The 19,387-nt window shown below is 36.1% G+C and overlaps 1 protein-coding gene across 7 annotated transcripts in view; it reads right to left on the bottom strand.

Annotated features, from left to right (window-relative positions):
* Positions 1-19,387, bottom strand: part of LOC105225670 (glycoprotein-N-acetylgalactosamine 3-beta-galactosyltransferase 1) — a 90,557-nt gene that overhangs the window by 65,609 nt on the left and 5,561 nt on the right. The window contains exon 1 of one of the 7 annotated variants that reach the window (XM_049461917.1): positions 2,743-3,332. The exons of the other annotated variants lie outside the window; for them this stretch is intronic. The gene's annotated coding sequence lies outside the window, so the exon portion shown is untranslated. Of the gene's footprint in view, positions 1-2,742; positions 3,333-19,387 lie in introns of those variants that run through there. 7 annotated transcript variants of the gene reach the window in all.

Genomic DNA, 19,387 nt, shown 5'->3' with positions numbered 1-19,387 from the left:
GTTGAGAGTAGACTTGTGGAGGGGTCTGGGGGGAGTTGCTGCGGAAATTTAATTGCGCCGAAACGATTTCTTGAAACAATATTGACTTTATAGCAAATACTGTTATACATACATAAACCTTTATATCAGTACATAAACATTAAAACTAATGAGTTGGTTTGAAATGCTTTGAAAACATCAATTTACATCCGAAATCCACAAAGTTAAAAACTTCTTCTATAGTTAGTAAAAAGCAAAGAGACTTCAAATTTAATGGAGAATGTCTATTATGTATCTTTCGAGGAACATTTTTTGGGATTTATTTTTTGGAGATTATCATTCTCAAATGTTGGCCGCGGGTACGTCCCAGATGATCCATCCATTGAGTCCAATTTTCGATAACTCGTTCGAACATTTCGAATGGTAATTGGCGAACGACACGCGTTGTGTCTTGGCCTAAATTGAAACAGGATTTTCCGCATGGACTTTAGACTTTATATAATATGTCCCCACAGGAAAAAGTCTAACGGTGTGATATCACACGATCTTGGCGACCAATAAACCGGCCCAAAACGTGAAATTATCTGCTCACCGAACTGAATCTATTGATTGGTGGCGCCGTCTAGTTAAAACAAAATGTCGCCGAGATCATGAGCTTCAATTTCTGGCATCAAATAACCAGTTAAATGGCGCGATAACGGCGGTCGCCTTTGACGGTTACAATCTCATAGGCATCATTTTTGAAGAAATGTGGACCGATGATTCCAATGGCCCACAAACCACACTAAACCGTTGCTTTTTTTGGATGAAATAGCAGCTCTTCAGGTTTCTCTTCATCTGATGATTCCAATGGCCCACAAACCACACCAAACCGTTGTTTTTTCTGGATGAAATAGCAGCTCTTCAGGTTTCTCTTCGTCCCAAATGCGCCAATTCGTTCCTTACGTCAGTCCGAGTTGTTGCGAACCGCGCCGAATCCACTCTCCAGGGTACCAGGGTACCCTCTCAGCTATATTTTCTTTACAGCGTGCTGGACGTGGTCTTTTCGGTCGACTATTATCCAATAATGAATGCTGGGTCTCAAGCTGGGTGATGGTGTTGCGAATAGTGCGCTCAGCAGGCCGTAACAAGACAGCTTGACACGACTCACGGGAGATCTGTCAAAAAAGGCTACTGAAAAAAGTACCACTAATTGGATCAACCGTTATAAAGCACACCCTCTTAAATTTTTTGAGATTCAAATGGAAATCATTCCATTTCACACATAGCAACCAAATTATTTCAGTATATTTCCAACAAACACCTTTACTTAGTGGAAGTATACGATTTAAAAAGCTTTATGTCGTTAGCATATATTAATAAAAATGTTTAATACTCTGTTACAAAAGAGTAACGTACGTCTCTAGGAAAATATTCAAATAGCTGCACGAATAACTGACAGGGAATATGATATCCGGAATCAAATTGTGATGATACATTGTATGTCATACATAGCGACATAAAAGATGATCCACCCTGAGAAGACACTGAGTTTCAGAAGCAAACTTATAAATGGAATTTAGTATCTTGGCTCGTTGCAATAACTATTTTTGTATGTCAAAAATATAGGTATGTATATACGACAGATAGATTGGCTAAAGTCATATTTTCGACCACAACATTTTTTAATTTTTATTTCTAGAAATTGTACACAACGGAAAATGGACATTGAGGCCTAAAGATCCTATAGATATTATTCAGATTGGTTTGATTTATAATTTTCTTTGTTCGACCATTTCAGAAAAATTAGTATAAAATCGGCCGTACAGAAGGTTCTTCGTAGGATCCAGATACAACGACAGAAAATGTGGGAACTAAGAAGACTAAATTAATATATTTTCTTCATTTCTAATTATTTTTCTGTCTTAAGGGATCGTCTCAGTGTGATCCTCCGAAAAATCACTTAATTTCGCAATTTTTTTATAGTGTTGAAATTAACTAATGGCGGCAGTTTGAAGAAAAAGTATCGAATTTAACCCTTTTATCGACAGTTTTCGTAGAAAAAAATAAAAATATTTCAAAAAAAATAAAGCTTCCATAGCGCGATAGCGAATGACGTTAAAAATGTTCCCTCCAAATTGGAACTAGATACCTTCAAAACTTTCCTTTTGAGAGTGGAAACCGTTTTGAAAAAAACCATTCTGAGAAAAACGCGTTTAAAGATTGGAGTTGATATGTTCCCCACTCTATTCCTTTTCTACAAGAAGCGCTGTAGCGACCGTAATAATTTGAACTTCGATTTCAAAATTTGAGGGAAAGTTTATTATAGTGTTTACTATGCGATTTCTTGAAAATTTCACACTAAGATAATTTCTTAAGTACTCGAAAGTAGTGTACTGATGAGTCGATTTATCGATCTGAAAATGTTCACATGTCCTTTTCTTGAAAAGAAAAGCTGCTCATTTATGGGAACCGATATCGGATTGCGATGGAATTCAGTTGACATATAAACTGACCGATTAAATCATGTTCTCATAAGGAAAACTTTTTTATTTCCCATGGAATATATCTTCGCGAAATTCGACCAAATATTATTGTCCAAGGAAACTTTTAAATTTCCGACCATATTATTCTGATCGGACGGCTTTATTATATAGCTGCCATAAAAACTGACCAATCCTAATCAAGTTATTGTAAGGAAAACTTGAAACTGTATTTCTGTATAACTGTATTTATGTATATTCTTGTTATTGTATTTCACGGAAATCTCACATTTGAACTTACTTGCTTTTCAGTTGCACTCTTCGTATATTTATTCCTTCTCTGTCAATTCATTAGCCAAACGTCACGTTTTTTTTTATAAATTTTTTTATAAATTTTTTTTTTATAATTTTTTACTGTGTTATTTATTAAAAATGTATGCAATTACTTTTATAAACAATAAAAATGCATAGCATAACTTTATATTTCCTGTATTGCACTAAATTCACTTGTTATTCACTCGAATAAATAATCACTTTGCGAAAAGTGCCGTTGTCAACACCCCGAAGCGTTTTTGCTGAATGAGACGCTGACTAATAATAATATATAGGTAAACACACGTATTTTCCATAAAAATTGGTAAGCAAAAAAACCAAGTAAGATAGATATTATTGCAATGACACTATCTTTCAATTTTAATCATGTTTCTTCTCTTACAAAACGATATGCAATCTGGCATATTTGTATGTATGTTTCAAGACATGGAAATATAAAACGCGAGTTTTATATAAAACTATATAACTCCATTAGTAACTATTTTGATGCTAGTAAGTAACTTAAGAATTTTGTTTCACACAATACACTAGCTAGCCGATAACTTGCGGTTGACTAAAACCAACTGAGGGGAGCCCTAAAGCGAACTAACGATTAGCCGTACAACTCGAGTAAAGAAGGCCACACTTTATCGTGTTTTATGGACGAACTGAAAAACATGTGTAATTTCTATTTTCGCTTTCGAATTCCGTTAATAACAAAAACAAATTTTTACGAGGGTAATCACTTAAATTTTAGGTTTTGATAGGTTGTATTGATCTGGAAGTTACAGAACGTAGCTAATAGATAAAGGTATTCGAATATTGATGAGATCAGATATTGATTAGTAAGAAAAATGAAGTTTGTAACCTCTCAGCTTATAGGCTTCAGTTTTTGAGATATGGATTTGGAGTTTTCCGCAAATCTTTTACTCCTCAAGAAGTTATTAATTGTTTGAACCGCCAATATCGTACTACTATAGCATATAATTATCATACAATCTTAACGATCAAAATCAAGTTCTTATGTAGGAACTTCTTTATAAAGAAAACATATCTATATTTCTCAACCGGAACAGTTTATGCGGAAAGTTTTTATATAGAAACTTCGTTTATTTGACAAATTATCTGTCATCCGTTGTTGTTTAAGGCAAGGATCAACATATGACAGATAATTTGTCAAATAAAAGAAGTTTCGATATAAGAACTTTCAGCATAAACTATTCAGGTCGAAAAATAGAGATATATTTTCTTCTTAAAGTAGCCTTAATTCGATTTTAATGATGTTTATATGAAACAAAGTGTTTTGAATGAACTAGTAAAACATTTTCCGATCAATTAAAACCTTTGGCCGGCTATATATGCATATGTATACTCGTATATAGTAGCTATATGTATGACAAGCAATGAATGATCATTCAATTTGGCAAAAAGTCTTTAGACCTATTTCCAACCGCACAAAAATTTCCCAAACAAAAGTAATCTTACATAAGTGGTTACCCACGTATTTGCTACATACTCATACCCGCTAAAAGATGCGATAAACTATACAACAAAGTCATATACATTGAGTTTGAAAAGCAGCGACGTTTGCCCCCACTCTCCCCAACAGCGCAGTTATTGGTGGCGCAGAACTGTCGTTATCACTTCCATGCCTGAGGACTTACTGCGATATCTCCTGCGAGCGCCAACACTCCACGCTGTCGACTTTTTGACTGCAGCTATTTGTGATAAGAAGCTCGTAACTAATGCTCTCGTGACTGAGCGCCGGCAAACCATAAAGCATTGAGAACTCCCTAAAACATAGCTAATTACATAGGCATATACATACGGGTTAGTGTTTGATGTGCTATCAGTTTGAATTCTTCAAATTGTTCAGAAAGGTTCTCAAATTGCTCGTTGGTGCGTGAAGACAATTTTGTGCTGAGCGTTGCTTGTGAATGCTCTTCGAACGATTTGTGCTGAGCATTGCTCGTAAGAGCTCTTCGAGCGTTTGTGCAAATCATAATAATGAAATACCCCTAACAACTACAAAAGAACCTTATGAGAACTTCAATCGGTTATCTATATATACATATGTTATAATGATTTGATCTGAAGAACTTCCTCGGAAAGTGCAGCGTTGCTTTGGACAATAATTGATGGCAAATTTGCACTTGATTCCGATCGTTCAATTTTTATGGTAGCTTTACGTTATCGGAGTCGGAAATAGGAGAAAAGAGCAACTTCTTGGTGAGAAGAGGAAAAATGCAAAATTTCGAATCATTCTCTCAAAAACTGAGCGGCTAGTTCGCATACATATATACAGAGAGACGGCTAGACAGACGGACATGGCTAAGTTGACACAGCTCATCATGCTGATCATTTACGAGGTTTGACAATTAAGTAATGAGACTGATTTTATTGCCGCGCTTGTGGTAAACCTGTGACCTTGAAATTTCATTTCTCTTTTTTCTGCATCCCTCTCCTCTCCCATGATATATGTACCATGGCTCTAACTTGTTTAGTTCGCCAGCTGCGTCAAGTTCAGTAGACGTGTGTTTATAGTGCTCGTCACGAAAATGGAAAAACGAAATCAAGAGCAACGCGTCGCGATAAAATTTTGCGCCAGATTGGGCGAAACAGCTTCGGAAACGTACGCTAAAATTGTAAGAGTGTATGGTGATAGTCCAATACGACCCGGAAACCAAACGCCAAAGCTCACAATGGTTGTCTCCGCGCGCCCCCGCCCGAAAAAAGCTCGCATGAGCAAGTCGAAGGTGAAAACGATAATTATTACCTTTTTTGATAACCGTGGAATCGTCCACAAAGAATTCGTTCCACCGGCGAAAACTGTGAATCAAGTCTACCAACCAAGTACTCGCAAGATTGCGAAAACGAGTCAACAGGGTGCGCCCAGACATCGCTCGTAACTGGATCCTTCATCACGACAACGCGCCGTGCCACACCGCCCTCAGCGTGTCTCAGTATTTGGCCTCTAAAGGGATCGCCGTGTTGCAACAGCCGCCTTATTCGCCCGACATGTCACCCTGTGACTTTTTTGTTTCCTAAAACAAAATCGGTGGTCAAAGGAACCCATTTTGAGTCGATTACGGACATCCAGGCGGCCGTGACGAGGGTACTCGCGGACATCCCAGTCGAAGCGTTCCAGAAATGTTACAAAGCATGGAAAACGCGCTGGAATCGCTGTATAGCTGCCCAAGGGAACTACTTTGAAGGGGATGGCAGAGTTGTAGAATAATTTTCAAATATACGGTTTTTATGGAATCAGTCTCATTACTTAATTGTCATACCTCATATATGTGTATATAACTTGTAGGGTCTCTGACGTTCCTTTAGGTGGCAAAGTTAAAACCCCTATTCAGGGAAATAAAAAAAGAAGAATTTTCAGTGAAACTTAAAGGCTTGCTAGTATTTGCCATAATAACATGGATTTTTTTGAACTTTCTATGATAAAATCACTCACTACACTTGCTCTCTCAGAAGACAATATTTTTCTTAACCTTCCATGCACAAGTTGGGGAATAACAGACCTCAGTGCTTTAAGATTATGCTTCCCAAAACCTTACAGCTGGCGCGTTACGTTTTTGAGCAATTATGCTTACGCCGTGATATTTCAGTAGTTTTACATTAGGAACTGTCCTAAAATATAAATTTTTCGTTTTTTGTTTTTTTACTTTATTTTTTGCATACCAAAATGCCGAGCAGTTATCATATCTTATCGGGCTATTTAAATGGCAAGTTTTTTTCAGTATTATTTATCATTTTGATTGAGTTCAGTGATGTATTTTGACGTCAAAATTAATTTAATACAGTGAATGACTTATGGTTTACGGTTTCAGGTAGCGGCGACATGTTGAAGGGTCTGCAACTTCATTGAAACCAATCACGTGCACTCATTCATAAAATCATTCCAGTAAATTTTTTTTTGGGCAGTTTGCTTCATATAATGCGCAGAAAACTCAGTTCTAATACTTTACTTTCAGGCATTGAAACATAAGCCAGTAACGTTGTGTCTTTCACTGACTGGGTAGCTTGAAATTACCGTAAAACCTTCTATGCCATTAGCTATTCTCCTTTCTTCCTTCTATGTTTTTTTTGCCATTAGCATCAGTATTTAAACTTTTAATTATAGAATATATTTTTGAATTTAGTGACAATTTTTTTGTCATTGCTGTTAATTTCCGCACAACTGTACACATGCATGACAGTACAAATATGCTCATATCAGCAATCTAAAAATTGTAATTACACTTTAAATGAGTTCGAATAATAAATAACGTATATTAGTACATTCGTAAAAGCCACACAAATTACTAAAGTTGTAAATCGCAATTTACTAAAATATCTAAATAGCTGTCATGTTGTTTTTGCTTAATATCGTTTTGTGTTTAAACATGGAAAGACTAACGCCTGCACAACGTTTACAAATCGTTCAACTTTATTACAAAAAGTCACGTTCTGTAAACGGCGTACTGAGTGTACTATTCGCATACCCATCTTGAGACCCAGCATTCATTATTGGATAACCGAGATCTGAAATTGAAAACGTTCATAATACAGCTTGTATAAGAGCTGGCCTTCCTAAGCGACATCGCTTCGTTTAAATGAGCTCTTAAAAAGTTTCAAGAAGATCTGACGTTTTCGAGCTACATTTTATTCAGCGTAAGGCCCATTTCTGGTTCAATGGTAATATAGATAAGCAAAATTTCCACATTTCGGACAAAGAGCCACCTGAAGATATTCAAGAGCTGCCATTTCATCCAACGGTTTTGTGTGTGGGATCATCGGTCCATATTTCTTCAAACATGATGCCGATGAGAACGTAACCTTTCGTTCGTTATCGCGCCATGATAACCCACTATTTGATTCCTGAAATTAAAGCTCATGATCTCGGCGACATTTTGTTTCAACAAGACGGCGCCACTTTCCACACATCGCAAAAAACTAAGGGTATTACTGAGGGACCACTTCGGTGAGCAGACAATTTCATGTTTTGTGCCAAACGATTTACCACCCAGATCGCGTGATATGTTATACTGTTATACTTTTTCCTATGAGGATATGTAAATTCTAAAGTCTATGCGGACAATCCCGTTTTGATTCAGGCTTTCAGGTTTCAGGTTTGCTCCAAGCAAAACATCATCGCCAGTTAACAGTCAAAATGCTCGAACAAGTAAACGAAAATTGGACTCAACGGTTGGTTAATCTGTGACGTAGTTGCGGCCAGCATTTGAGAGAGATAATCTTCAAAAAATAAACATCAAATAATGTTCTTTCGAATTTCTGTGCTTTTTTTTTAAGTAAGGAAATGGATCACCCTTAACTTGTCGAATTTCAATTAATAGATTTGAATAATTGTAAATAGAAAAGTAATCCCGCGATCGCAAAACCAATGGTTTACAATTTTTATTTGTGATCTTACGTGACGCCGTTAATAATCTCTACATACTTTGAACTATTTCAATTATTATTTTGGCAAGATTTCATTTTAACCATTTCAGTAATTTGCAGTGAGAAAACAGTTGTCTCAAAACATATGGTTGTAATTAACGAAAATTAATTGAGGTTAGTTTTATTACCACTAACTATCGATAATTTGAATTTTACGGTAATTAACTGTTGCGAAATTAAAAATTTGGTTTTAAAGATGTGGAGTTTTATGTTCTTTTATTTAAATGATACTATGAAGACATAAAATAGGGTGGGCCATATAAAATTTTAAATTTCGAAGATAGGGCGTAAAAGATTGAGTGTAGCGTTTGCTGTATGGCACGTAGCGCCGTCCTGCTGGAACCAAAACTTGTACAAGTCTTCCTCTTCAATTTGCTTGAAGAAAAATTCGGTTAACATTGCGCGATATCGCTCACCATTGATGGTTGCGGTTCCTTCTTCATTTTCGAAGAAAAATGGGCAGATGATTCCACTAGACCAAAATCCGCACCATACAGTGATTCGTGCTGGGTGCATTGGCTTCTCGACGATTACGTGCGGGTTTTCTGCGCCACAAATGCGACAATTCTGCTTGTTAACGTAACCATCGAGGTGGAAATGAGCCTCGTCCGAAAAGATGATTTTTCGGTAAAATTTACCATACTCGGTCAAACGATCTTCTGCCCAATCTGCGAACTGTAGACGGCTCTTTTCGAGTGAATAGCGACCCATTTCGTAAATTTTAGATTTTTTACTGAATATCTGTCACTTTCAGAATGGTATTTGACGTTTCCAATGTCGAAATATAGATAATTCAAATTTAACACGTTAGATGGCTCACCCTTTATACCACCCGTTTTTGAAAATCACATTTTTAAACATATTGGAACATAGAACTTAACTACTAAACTTCTCAACAAGAAAAAAATACTAACTTCAGCCTTTTAAAGGTGCGATAACGGCAGTTCCGAGAAATGAGCAGCTTACTGGTGATGGAAAGGAGGTATGCATTCCAGATCTATATCTCAAAAACTGAGATACTAGTTCGCAAATAAACAGATGGACATGGTTGAAACGACTCAGCTCGTCACACTTTAGTCCATAGGATCTCCGACAAACGTAAGCAATTCTTTCAAATGCCGTACTCATCTTCCTCGTGGCCCTACTTTGTTTGGGTGAACCAATTTCAACTAGTCAGCTTATTCTAAAGACTAAATTTTAACAGACTCAACATACGAATAAATTTTACCCGCACTTTTAAAACTAACCTTTTTAATACAAGTCTCTAGATCGTCTTCAAAATAATCTCCTTTTGAACCAATACAAACATGCCTAAACCAATTTTCCATATACTCTGCTATAAGCCTCGGGTAGGATGGATGGTTGCGAGAGTATAAAATGTTCGAATGCACCCGAACTTAGTCCTTCCTTACTTGTTTGTACTAAATTTAGAGTTTAAGTGAGCATACGGCGTAAAGTTGCCGCTTTATTTAGCGAGCGCTTTTATTTAGGTACACCACTAAGTTACAGCTGAAAATGTAGGAGAATGATATTAATTGCTTACTCACTAATCAAATCAATAAACAGCGGAAATAATCAAACATTAAATGAGGACAGAATTACAGTAAACTCAGCTGAGTGAACAGTAACTGTAATCTTTATAAACAATACATACTCATCATCAGTACAAACCCATATACTCTTATACCCAACATTGTATGTGTAAGTTTCCCGGAAAACACAGTCATTGGTGTATAATTAATAAATAATCCAAATAGATGGATGTGCATACGAATATTTTCAAAATATATAATACATACATATGTATCAGAACATACATATATCACTAATAGGGGACGCATTATAAAATAAAGGGTGAAAGGGTGATTTTTTAAGAGCTTGATAACTTTTTTTTAAAAAAAAAACGCATAAAATTTGCAAAATCTCATCGGTTCTTTATTTGAAACGTTAGATTGGTTCATGACATTTACTTTTTGAAGATAATTTCATTTAAATGTTGACCGCGGCTGCGTCTTAGGTGGTCCATTCGGAAAGTCCAATTTTGGGCAACTTTTTCGAGCATTTCGGCCGGAATAGCCCGAATTTCTTCGGAAATGTTGTCTTCCAAAGCTGGAATAGTTGCTGGCTTATTTCTGTAGACTTTAGACTTGACGTAGCCCCACAAAAAATAGTCTAAAGGGGTTAAATCGCATGATCTTGGTGGCCAACTTACGGGTCCATTTCTTGAGATGAATTGTTGTCCGAAGTTTTCCCTCAAAATGGCCATAGAATCGCGAGCTGTGTGGCATGTAGCGCCATCTTGTTGAAACCACATGTCAACCAAGTTCAGTTCTTCCATTTTTGGCAACAAAAAGTTTGTTAGCATCGAACGATAGCGATCGCCATTCACCGTAACGTTTGCGTTCAACAGCATCTTTGAAAAAATACGGTCCAATGATTCCACCAGCGTACAAACCACACCAAACAGTGCATTTTTCGGGATGCATGGGCAGTTCTTGAACGGCTTCTGGTTGCTCTTCACCCCAAATGCGGCAATTTTGCTTATTTACGTATCCATTCAACCAGAAATGAGCCTCATCGCTGAACAAAATTTGTCGATAAAAAAGCGCGAAACACATTTCGAACCGAACACTGATTTTGGTAATAAAATTCAATGATTTGCAAGCGTTGCTCGTTAGTAAGTCTATTCATGATGAAATGTCAAAGCATACTGAGCATCTTTCTCTTTGACACCATGTCTGAAATCCCACGTGATCTGTCAAATACTAATGCATGAAAATCCTAACCTCAAAAAAATCACCCGTTACTTGAAATTAGCAATTATTCAATTAAAATCATTCAGCATGTAGTTGCAAAATAAAGAAGAAGTAGAGAACTCAACACTTCATTTAACAAGCAATAAGAATTTGCAGGCAATTATCAGTGGAACGCCGCAAAGACCATCCCGATGAGTGACTCCCACTTAAGGGCATGCCAACAAAATACTTAATGGAATTAACTGAAAACACGCAATTAAAGTTACTTTTGATTTTGAAGAGCGAAATGTATGCACTTTTATATATATATATATATATATGTATATGTTTATAAGTACATACATATGTACATACATGTATTATTGATAACGACAACCTTCAAATTGTGATGACGTTGAATTCTGATTTAATTCAAATTGACATTCCACCCAGTTGCATTTGAAAAGCAGGCACGCATTAAAATATATGCATTCAAATATATTTACATCCACATATACATATATAAATACATACATAAATGTTCAGATACCCACATATGCATTTATCCATAATACTCACGTACCCAGAATAATAAATATAAATGCACACGACTCCCAGCCAACCAAAACCAAACAAAAAAATTCTATAAACATTAGACAAATACAAGATGCGTTCCAAGGTAAACAGGATCTAGCGTCCCCTGGTGGCGGCATCTATATGTCGACTCGTGCGTTAGAATCTGACATCTTTATAGATTGTTCAGTGAGAATTTCACGACATTTCATAGATTGGAAGTGAAGTTATTGCGTTTTAAGTGTCAGTATGTTTGTGTTTTCAATGCGAAAACGAGCTTAGAACAAAGAGCCAACATCAAATTTTGTTCTAAAAATGTTAAACTTTTACCGAAACGTTTCAATTGATGAAACAAATTTATGGCGATGATTGTCTATCCCGCAGCAGAGTGCACGAGTGATTTTAATGTTTTCAAAGTGATCGTGAGGGCTAAAATGAAAATCAACATGTGGGCCAATCAAAATCCGTGATTCATCAAAAATCAGACGAAATCATCATTGAAATTCATGGAAATGGAATTGAACATCTCCAAAATATCGATTTATCGCATTTTGAGCGAACATTTGGGCTTACGAAAGGTGTGTGCACGGTTTGTGACGCACAAAGTGACTGACGACCAAAAATTGCTCAGAATCCAACATTCGAAGGACAGCATTAAAAAGGTCAAAAAGGACAAAAACTTCCTTTACAATATTGTGATTGCTGACAAAACGTGGTGTTTCCAATATGATCCCGAAACGAAACGCCAGTGTGCTGAATGAAAAGCACCGGACGAGTCGAAACTCAAAAAACCGCGCATGGAGAAGTCAAAAATGAAGACAATGCTGATTTCTTTTTATGTTTGCAAGGGTATTGTCCACAAAGAATCTGTTCTTCCCGGCTAAAATGTTAATGCGGTATTCTACCTTGGAGTTTTGAAACGATTGGTGCGCCGTATTCGACATGCTCGGCCCGAATATCGCGAAGATGAAAGTTAGCGTTTTGTTGCACGATAATGCGCCGTCTCATCGATCGACGCTTGTGACCAATTATTTGACCAAAAATCACATTTTAACCATTAATCACTCCCCGTATTCACCTGGTATGGCACCGTGCGACTTCTTCCTTTTCAGACAAATGCATTTGCTTATAAAAGGAAAGCGTTATCCGGACGTAGAGGCCATACCGGCCAAAGTGATAAAACACTTGTTCGACATGCTTTTGGACGGTGTATTGAAGCAGAAGGAGACTATTTTAAATAAAATAAATTTATTTTGCCGAAAAAATCATTTTTTCTGTTTTTTTTTTTTAAGTCCCGTTTACATTGGAACACACGCATGCGCTGATATTCCGTTCGAAAGTATCAGCTCCGAAAAATAATCGATTTTAGCTTAATTTTAGTGGATACAAAATTTTTGGTTTACTGGGTAACAACATATATGTACATTACTGCCTCAAAAGAATGCTGTGTGTAGGCTCAAACAATTGCTCCCTCGACAAAAAGCCACTGATAAAGCAATGAAGCGGCCCATTGTCTGTCAGCTATGCTAGATTAGTGTCGGCGACGAATCGCATACAAATCGCAACGAAAATGAATAATGCTTAGCGCGCAAAGTGGAATCTCAATGGGATTGTCAGCGAGTCCATCACATACAGACAGACATCCGCATTTCTTAAACATACTATAGTATATTTATGTAGATATACTTGTACATAAGTGTGTACTTGACTGAGAACGACTGATCGCTAACTTTTTGTCCATTAAGCATTGGACATATGAGGAGACGAGATTCCGCTCTGTGTGTTCGCATTTCTCTTCTTATAAGATAATTTTCGCAACTTACTGATTGGTATATGTATGTATGTGTATAAACTATACTTTTTATCAACCACGTTGGGCAATAAAAAGCTTAAATTGAATTATTGCTGCTGTTATTATGCCCAACGTACATTTTACACTGGGTATAACAGTTGTGTTTATCTAATGGAATAGAAAAGAGGGATACGATCGGCAATGTCTCTCTATCCATCTTTGAGAATAAAGGATGTTTGAAAGCCAGATAAAGTTTCAAAGAAACTAAGCGGAGCCGCGCAGAAATTCGCGTGTTGCGTAAATGGGAAAATGCGCTCGGCTCGGCTTCAAGCGTCCACTCTGCAGGCACCATAAGGCCTTTTCCTCTAAGGTCACCTTACGAAACGGTGTCACAATCATTGAAAGTGAAATAACTCTTTAAATCTGTAAATAGCACTAATGTTTCACATGTCAAAAATGGGTCATGACCACGCCTACATTCCACATCTCAAAATATAAATTCCCGTCGTCTGCTCAGCTGTACTCGGGATTATTGCGAGTTTATATTGAAGGCAAGGATGAATTTCTTCTACATCTGTTAGACTACATTACATTATTCGTGTAGGTTAGTAAGCCACGCAGAGACCAGTTTTGGTCTACATGGAATGTCGTTAAGTAGTTCGTTAGGAGTAGCCAACTTTTGCGATGCCAGTGTGCCAAGTCAGCAAAATGTGCTCCATTATTTTACTGGTGCCTTGCTCTTGATATTTCCAGCAGTCTTCTCGATATGTTAGACTCATTCTACAGAATACACCGCCACCAGACTGTGCACTATGGTCTAAAATTCAAATTTTTTGGCATAAATCTAAAAATTATTTTTTCTTATTTCAAAAAAATAGGTACGCAGTATTAATTGAGATATTTCAGTGGTATAAAATATACAAAAAATTATTTGGATATGGCAACTCTGTTCTAAATATGAGCTGTAAAACATGATGCTTCTGAAGCAACAACAAACTTGTAAACAGTTCAGTAAAATATTGTAAGAAAACAGTTGTTCGATAATAGTCAAAAAGAAAAAAAAAGAAATAAATTTATAATGGAAGAATATAAGAAAGGTATCTATTTTTTAACTTAATGGAAAAAATGTAGTTTTTTGTGTTATATCTGTATAGTGTGGAGTTTTGTTTGATAGCTTTTTTAACCGAAAATTTCGTATTAACTTGTGTTCTGTGGAGTGAAAGTTGTGTGTATTGTCCCGTATTGTTCCAGATTTTTATGTTCGGTGGAAGTTTGGGGTATGTTCTTTAAAATCATGTATGTAACATTGACCCGTTTTTGCCCCATTTAAGTATATTTGTAATTTTCAGCAACCTTTAAATTCCAACACGAAGAAATGCTTGGAGTTTGGATAGAGGGCGATCGCAAAACTAATGTTGTTTTGGATTGGGTTTTTAAAGAAATTAATACTAATGAGTTAAGTTTAAAGAAAAAATACAAAATTTATTAGCATATGTTAGCCAAAAATTATCAAAATGTAATCGTATGGTTAATAGATTTAAAGAGAAATACCCCCAGTGGGTTTCCGCCACAACTATTATTGAAATTTCTGAGAATGATTTGGAAAAACCCTGTTCAAGTAAAGCAGGACGACCAAAGGTTAGCTACACAGATGCAAAAGATCGGCTTAAGAGGAAGCTGGAAAGTGATCTTTCTTGTGAGAGAAATGCAAGAAAAAATAATATGACTGATGTTTTCAATAGAGCATTGGATGAAGAAGGGGGTCTTCTTTCAAGCTTGTCTTTATCCGATAGAGAAAAATATCGGAAAAGAGAAAAGCTACCAGAAGAAGTAATACAATTGCTTACACCTTCAAGTGAGCTTCAAATTTTCAACCACTTGCCAGGGGGATCTGAATACGATTCGGATAATTCTGATTCCGATATATCGGAAGCAGACGTTGTGGAGAACGCTTTAGTTTTAGATACGGAAGACTGTGATTTCGAATGATTTGCTTGGTACATATAACTTTTTATATTATATTCAAGTAAATTTAATAATTCTGTAACTTCTCTCTCATTTCAGATGTACAGTCAATGTTATTATAAAAATAATTGTTTCAGTAAAAACATATGTATAAATATTTGGATAATAAAATTATTTGACCACTTTTGCCTATCATATGCAAATTTTTCATTTTATGAAACCAAATTTTTACTATAGGTCCAAGGGAGGTACTCCTAGGGACTGGCCGATTTCAAATATTTTTGGTATCGTCGATGCGTATTACAAGAATAACATATTTACCAATTTTCGTGAAGATTTCGCAATTTGAAGCTGAAATTCAAAAATTTTAACTATAGGTCCAAGGGAGGTACCCCTGGAGAATGACCGATTTCATCCATTCTTGGAATTTTTCTTAACTAAGTCACATATAACCTGTATTTCAATGGCCTAGTACCACTCCTTCTAATTTATGCCAAAAAATTTGAATTTCAGACCATAGTGCTGTGACCAGTCACCCAACATGTGAAAATTTCTCAATCAACTAATCTAATGTATTAAAAATCTTCGAGCTTTGCATCAACTACGTGTCTCTCTTATTCATACTTATACTGAACATACCAGTGAATGTCTGATGTGTGCTTCCATCCGAGCCCCAGCTTACCTTACTTGTGGTTATTATTTACAACCGCACATACATACATACATACATACCAACATGTATTTCTTTATGTAGATACTTAGCAGCTAATTGTGCGCTTTATTTAATACGTGCTTTAATTGTAGTGTTATACTTGAATGTGAGTAATTTTATTTTAATCTACATATTAATTCCATTCATGTGTTGAGATTTTTTCTCTACAAGTACGTTTATGATTTTCGCTCTATAATTAAAATGATAAACGTAAGCAGTCACCAAACTTCCGGCCGACAAAAGTGAGAGATTATTTCCAAATCTATGTACATATGTATACGAAGTGGGTTCAAACTACGAGTATACTCATAAGAAGACTTCTTTCATGAATTTATGAATTGTATTGTTACTTATTTATTAGTATTATTATTGCTCCCATAACTCATAACTTCCTCCAGCTCGTAAAACGATTTTTGTTGAACTTCTAAGGCGAGAGTTTCGATTCCATTAGCGATCCAGTTGTTCTCGTCTAGACTCTTTCGGTAGAGCGTTTCGGTTTTGATTTTGACTTTATAACCGCGTAACATTGATTTTGACTTGATTTTTATCGATGAGTTATATCTCATAGTGCTCCGATATCGGACGTTCCGAAAAATAAGCAGCAACTTGTAGAGGAAAGAGCGTGTGTAAAATTGCAGATCAACATCCCAAAAACTTAAAAAAATAAACCAAAGTTTCCCATTCTCAATTTTCATGATTTTATATTTTGCCAACCGACTTCAAAAACACAGTTTCGGGAAAAATGCATTTAAGGGCGGCGCACTTAATCTAACTCGCCTCGAACGCACAAGTTTTCGTGGCTGTATCTCCGAAACTATTTCTTAGATCAACTTCAAAATTTAGGCCAATACTCTAGAGGCGTTGTATAATTTAATAATACAATAAAAAAGTTCGATTTTTTGGACCCCTTTTTAAAAGTAAAGTCTCAAATTGTGACAAATTGCTATTTACAACACAGGCGCCAGTCTTTAGTCAAAAAATATTGACTCAAATTAGTCACCTGATAGTTACCAGGTCACAAAACTAAAAAGATCTCTTAAATATACTGACCAGTCTCTTATATCTCTCCTATTATCATCATAAATATTAATCGATTGTCTTTTTTTATATTTTGTAAGCAACTTAAACACGAAAAAGCTAAAAATAAATTTTATTTTAACAATATTTTATTTTTAACATGACATGTGACAGCTGATTAGATCTATTTATTTTCAATTAAGATATCAAGCCACAAAAATCATCTATAATTTAAAATCTCCAATTTAGAAACCTATGATTGTATCAAAGTGCACCCCCCAGCTGGCAGGGGGTAGAATTTGCCCGCGGTAAGGTGTGCCTATCGTAAGAGGCGACTAAAATCCAATATGCACTATGTCTGTATTTTTTGGCTATGAAATTTCAGCATAGTCTTGACAGTGGCTATAATACTCAGCTCGACTTTGAATGAGTTTCCTTCTACTGAAAAGGTATTTGAAGTTCAAGCGTCAAATGTCAGCAGTCATTGAATTTGATTGGTGCTCAACTCGTAGTAGCAAGAGATACAAGGTCTGACCGGAGACTTAAATCTGGTACCACGGGGAGTTTTGTAGGAAATTTACTTCTCTACAAAAATGGACATCTGTATAAAGGACTTATGAGCAGACTATTTTAGAGGTGTCTAAAAACCAATTTTTCTTATTATTTATTTCTTTTGACACACCCTAATGTACGTACATATGTGCAAAGAGGCTTCGTTGCTTGCGTGTTTAATTTGATACTTGCGCACATTTTTATTTATTTGCATGCGATGCACACGACAAATCAGCAAACAAATTAAGGTGCTATAAAATTTCGTTCGACTGCAATTGAATCAGAAAAATTTAAATAAAAAAAGTGATTAGAAATTTGAAACCAATAGTATTTTCAACCGCAAATTATATATATTGTATTTGGTCGATTAAGCGCAATTAGTGGAGTCACACAACTACGAAATAAACATCAAAACATTTACATATGATTAAGTATAACGTAAATATAGCGTTATTTAACCCTAGAAAGATAACGATATTTTCTACCACTGGAAATATGGCGTTACGTCGAAATGTATTTTGAACTGAGATTGTTTATTTCATTCATTTTCAGCCTTAGCAGGTACACATTAGATTAGACATAAAAACTGACTGAGCAAATGCGCGTTCGAAGTTTGAACTTTGAATTCAAATGAAAGTCAGAGAGTGTAAACCAAAATGAGTACGTAATTTCGACGTATCGTTACCTTATTAAGGGTAAAATACATATGTACATATTTTTCGATATAAGTTCGATGTACAGAATACTATATTAGTTAGATTTGTCAAAACGTTAATACTCATTCATTTCAGTTGTTCACTCCATATTCACTTGAAACAAATTTCTAATCACTCCCAGATTTCGATTTGAATTATATGTCACCACTGTTTCGACCCACTCTTACAGAAGATCCACATCATGTTGATATTAAGGTTAACTACCATTGACTTGTTTACATAATAAGCACAACTCACATTTAATATCTCTATAAACAATCGTAAACGTCAAAAGGTAAGGAAGGGCTAAGTTCGCGCGCAATCGAACACTTTATACTCTTGCAACTTGCAAGAATCAAAACCAGGGAAATACTTTAAGGTGTAGAACCAATCATATAGAGTAAAGTCAACCGCATGTTCGAAAATCCTGATATTTGTTATATAGGGACTAGACCACGTTTTCGCTCTAATTTATCTACAAAGATAAACTGTTATGAGTAAAACACGCCTTCTTATTTTCATTGGGATAACTCACATATTGGCCCATATATGCGGTACAAAGAAACCCCGAAGTTCAAAAATCTTTGTATTAAGTATGTGAGGGCTAAGTGAAGTATTGGTCCGATTCTACTCATTTTTGACATAGGTCCGACATTCAATTATAAGAGAAGGATCCCTTAATTTCAGTTATATACTTATGTATATAACACATTGACCCAGAGCTGGTTTTTCCAATACGACCCGGAAACCAAACGCCAAAGCTCACAATGGTTGTCACCGCGCGCCCCCCGCCCGAAAAAAGGTCGCTGGAGCAAGTCGAAGGTGAAAACGATGATTATTGCCTTTTTTGAAAGCCGTGGAATCGTCCACAAAGAATTCGTTCCACCGGAGAAAACTGTGAATTAAGTCTACTATTGCCAAGTACTCCAAAGATTGTGAAAATGAGTCAACAGGGTGCGCCTAGACATCGCTCGTAACTGGATCCTTCATCCCGAAAACGCGCCGTGCCACACCGCCCTCAGCGTATTAGGCCTCTAAAGGGATCGCCGTGTTGCAACAGCCGCTTTATTCGCCCGACATGTCACCCTGTGACTTTTTTTGTTTGCTAAAACAAAATCGGTGGTCAAAGAAAGCCGTTTTGA

Source organism: Bactrocera dorsalis, chromosome 1, assembly GCF_023373825.1.
Source record: "Bactrocera dorsalis isolate Fly_Bdor chromosome 1, ASM2337382v1, whole genome shotgun sequence".
Taxonomy (NCBI): Eukaryota; Metazoa; Arthropoda; class Insecta; order Diptera; family Tephritidae; genus Bactrocera; species Bactrocera dorsalis.
This window is presented reverse-complemented; position numbering and strand designations above follow the sequence as displayed.